Source organism: Erigeron canadensis, chromosome 4 (genome assembly GCF_010389155.1).
Source record: "Erigeron canadensis isolate Cc75 chromosome 4, C_canadensis_v1, whole genome shotgun sequence".
Classification (NCBI taxonomy): domain Eukaryota; kingdom Viridiplantae; phylum Streptophyta; class Magnoliopsida; order Asterales; family Asteraceae; genus Erigeron; species Erigeron canadensis.
Window position 1 is genome coordinate 1651428 of NC_057764.1, and position 5117 is coordinate 1656544.

Here is a 5117-nt window from a genome sequence, read left to right on the forward strand (position 1 = left end):
AAAAAAACCTTATAGCTTCAATCCTAGCAACTGGTGCAAAAGTTTCGTTATAGTCATATCCTTCTCGTTGCGCAAACCCCTGAACAACCAAACGTGCTTTATTTCTACTAACGATCCCTTTGTCATCTCGTTTGCATTTATATACCCAACGAGTTCCAATTGGTTCTTTACCTCTAGGCACATCTACTAACTCCTAAACTCCAAGTTTTTCAAATTGAGCTAATTCTTCTTGCATAGCTTCAACCCAACATGGATCTTGAAGTGCTACCTTAACATTCTTAGGTTCTACTTGTGAAATGAAACCAGAATATAAACACTCAGTTATCAATCAAGTGTCTTTCACTTCACAAAACAAACTAGTTAGATCCTTATTCAACTGATTTCTAGTTCGAACAGGTTCTGTAGCATTACCAAGAATATTTTCAACTGGATGATCCTTATTAATTCGATATTGAGGAACCGAATCAACATTCAGACTTTCTCCTAAATTTGTTCTAATCTGAAACTCAGGAGAGCTAAAATCATCTTCCGATTCTTCAGAAATAGGATCATCATCAGGCAGTGTAACCTTTGATGGAGTAAGTGGTGTAGTGTTCTCGGGTTCATTATCATCTGAATCTGGTGTCTTATTCTTGTCCTTACCACTTTCATCAATATCAGTAGTAGACTGAACTTTGGTTGGAGTAGTATCGGCATTTCGAGTAAGCGGAGATGTAGGAGTATTATCCATGTGATCTCTTAAAATAATCACATCATCAACTGTCTCAGGATTTGAATAAGAGTCAGGACCATGTAGTGAACTAAACACACTATCGTAATCTAAGTTCTTGCCACTTCCAGAATGAATAGCGGGCTTATGACTGACAATCTTGACATTTGTTCCCAAATCAACTTTGTCGGTCTGTTTATTGTAAACCCATCGAATTGATGTTCCCGGTTTATAACCCATGAAAAATCCCTCTTCAACCTTTGAATCAAACTTTGACTGAGGTAGATACTTCAAGAAAGTACACGGTACACCAAATGGTTCAACATTCTGTAAATTCACTGCCTCCGCCCAAAACATGTCTTATTATGACGCTTAACTACAGTAACCCTATTTAAAATATGACAAGCTGTATTCACTGCCTCCGCCCAAAACATTGTAGGAAGCCCTGAATCTTCAAGCATAGTCCTGGCTGTCTCGATTAGAGTCCTTATCTTTCTTTCAGCAACTCCATTCTGTTGTGGTTCATACGGAGAACTGTATTGATGTTGGATTCCCTTTGACAAACAAAAGACATTATTCTTGAATTTAGTTCCGTTGTCACTCCTGATTCTCTTAACACGAACTCCATAAATGTTTTCAGTTTCGACAAAGAAATTTATCAAAATCTGCGGAGTTTCATCTTTCGATTTAAGAAAGAATACCCATGAGAATCTCGAGTAATCATCAGTAACCACCAAACAGTAATACATCCCACCGATACTTCTTACATTCACTGGACCAAATACATCCATGTGAAGTAACTCTAAAGGATTGGCAATAGAATTTTCTTGTTTCGGTTTATGTGCAGACTTTTGTTGTTTACCTTTCAGACAAGGTACACATTTGTCTTCCATTCCAAACCATTTCATGGGAACGCTGTCAACCAAACCATGTTTGACAATGTCATTCATCTTTCAGAAATTGATATGTCCCATTCTTCTATGCCATAGTAAAGATTCAGATTCGTTTGCTTTCGATAACAAGCAAACAGACTCCTTTGGATCAACAACACCTAACACAAGGCCATAGATGTCTCTCTTCGTAGGAGCTTTCAGCAGGATCCAGTCTTCAGGAATAACATATCCTGGTTTCAATATAAGTGCTTCTTTCTCAGTAAAATGGACATTGTTTCCCTTGTCACAAATCTGAGAAACACTTAATAAATTATGTGCTAACTGTTCCACATAATTGACTTTCTCCAGCGTAATCTTCCCATTGACAACATCACCTTGGCCTGAGATGTTGCCTCCCTTGGGACCTGCGAAACTAACATACGAACCATTTACATCTTCATAATTGGACAAAACATTCTTGCCCCTTGTCATGTGCCGAGAGCATCCACTGTCAACATACCAAAGACTTATAGGCTTCCTTGGTTCTCCCTTTTGATCTGCAGCCTTTCAATCTGCCATGTATGCAACAAAGTCTTCAGTTGTCATACCTTCAGGTATCACGATGTTCTTCATTTGTTCTTCAATGCTCTTCATAGAAAGGTCATCAGCAGGACTCGATGACTCTTCCTTTTCTTCAGATGCTTTCACTGCTATCATAGGTTCACTCTCAGATCTTACAGTCTCAGCAACATTACATACATTCTGCTTAACAATCTCAGATGCACTTTCTTCACTTGAGTATACAACATAATCAATTGTTGCAGCTACCTCATCATATAATTCCACCATGTAGGCATGATTCGAGGTATCATCGGATTGTGTATCCTATTGATAAGTACCATCCGGATTCTGAACAACAACAGCCTTTGACTCCGAAAACGGTGACAAAACTGGCTGTTGTGCAGTAGCAGGATATGTAATCGTTGCTTGAGTTTTATGATTACTCGGAGTAATACCGCCTTGATTGTAATTTTGACGACCAGCAACGTTATTATCAATCCTCTTAGGTCGTTGACACTCTCTTGCAAAGTGACCAAATCCATCGCAGTTATAACATTTCACCTTGGATTTGTCAAAGCCTTTAGTGCCATTACCTATAGGTCTCCCAGTTCTCTGAGTGAATCTCCTGACCTTAATAGTGAGCATAGCTAGCTGCCATTGTAGATTCATTTCTTTCAAATCATCAGGATCTATCTGATTGTAATCCTCATCAATTACTGCAGGATCAGTAATCTTTCCTCCGATAAATGCTTCATGGGCATTACAAAAGGCTGAGTAAACACTCATTCTACCTTCTGCAGAACTCATACTCATTGGCATAGAGTGAAAAGATTGTACATTGCTCTTAACATTCGTATGTGCATTGTCATAAGCAACATATCCAGCAATACCTTCAGCATCTACTATTGGTGTAGCTTCTGCACCACTTAGAAATGCATTGTTTCCCGAGCTAGAACTTGCTAAATGAACAGACTTAGCATGATATAAAGATGGATCTTGTGTGAAATCCGAGTGAGTATCTTTAATTCTTCTCTTCATGTCTCTGTTCTTCAGCTTGGAAACTACCTTTTCAAAGTCCCATGTACTGTATTCCTGATTATCTTGAAGTTGATGAACATAATCAGTCCATGTCTTAGGCAATGAGTCCAAAAACTTATCAACTAGCTCAGTTTGAGGATAAACAACCTCAAAATACGACAACTCAGTGGTCAAATGACTGAATCGAATAATAATCTCGTCAAGAGATTCTCCTTTTAGTCCATTGAAGGCTTCATACTGGCGCTTCAGGAGTTTGATACGATTCTTCTTCAAGGTTACATCGCCCTCACAATATCTTTCAAGAGCGTCCCATAAGTCCTTTGAAGTAGTGTACTTTTTGAACAAATGTACACTATCTTGAGGCAAGGCCATAGTAAGAGTGGACAAGGTCTTTCCCTCAATTGCGTATCTTTTATGTTCTTCAATCGGCATATCAGCATAACTATACCTACCGATCACTCCATTCTTCTCATGCGAAGGCCAATCAAAACCTTGAGTTATCACAAGTCACATTTCCATGTCAGTGAGACGAATGTAGTCTTCAAAACGTCTCTTCCACATCCAATAGTTTTCCATACGGAACAACTTTGGAGGTGTGTTTCCACGACTAACCTCATGATCATGTATGATCATCTGGCTAATGAGTAAAGCATTAGGTGAGTTTGCGGCAGCCGGTACTGTTGTCATTTCGAATCTTTTGAAATTAAATCAAACGAAATAACAAGTAATTCGTTCGGCACGAAGTCAAACGAGCTCACACGAAGTGCATGTGACACGAGGTACGTCACGAAGTCACACGAGTAACACGTGACACGAACAAAGACACGAAGTCACACTTGTAGCACGTAACACGAAGACAGACACGAAGTCACACTTGTAGCACGTGACACGAAGACAGATGACGTAAGCACTTAGCATACACTACCTCGTGCTGACGTAAGCACGAAGTCACGCAAAGAAGGGCACGAACTTGACTAAAAACACGAATTTCGAATTGATTTTGCATACAATAGCGAATCAAACGATCTTAAACCTTCTGGTAATCAACCTTAGGGCTCTGATACCACTTGTAAGGTGCCCTATTGTTGTGTGGATCATAATAAAATGTGATTCGTTATGTCAAGAATGCCGAATCCTCTTGAGATAACTAGATTGCTATTGCCTTTTGTCGATTAATGAACAATTAACCAACCTAAGGAGATGCACAAGGCTTGTGGTTCGTGTAGGAGGTCACACGAAGGAACAAATAACCTTGATTCGTGTATAATCAAGACGATCTAAAATGATTAGAAACGATTAACCTAATTCCGTAAATTAGGTCTTGTATTTATACTAGTTATGTATTGGATCGTGTAGGCTTAGGCCTTAATTGAAGATTAGGCCCGAAACAATAAGTCAATCGACTTGCCTCGTGCTGACGTCAGCACGAGGTTGTTCCTACATGCTGATGACGTCAGCACGAGGGACGACCTTTGACTCTTTGTTTAGCTTCGTTTGGCTCGTACATAACATCCAATCATCGTTCAAGTGTTCTTCGACACTTATAAACCTTGATTCTATGTTCTTGTAACTGCAAAATAATATATAACACACAAACACAATACAAAACACAAACAGATATAATATTGAAGTTCAACTATAATCATTAAATATCAACAAAAGTTCTTATTTAAATGATTACAAACATAGTTCCTAAAACATAAACGATAATCAAATCTATGTTGCAATTGTCACAACGAATCTGCATCTACAACCAAGCTCCCGTGTTGTTCTTTGAGCCATGATGAACATATCTTGGTGTGAATCGAACACCTAAATTAGTAAAGTGTGCCCAAAACAAATAAAACTTAGTACCAAAGTTTATTTTTAATTTAAACATGAATATCATCATTTAATTATACCTACTCGGTGTAGAAATCGTGAGCATTGTAGTCAAA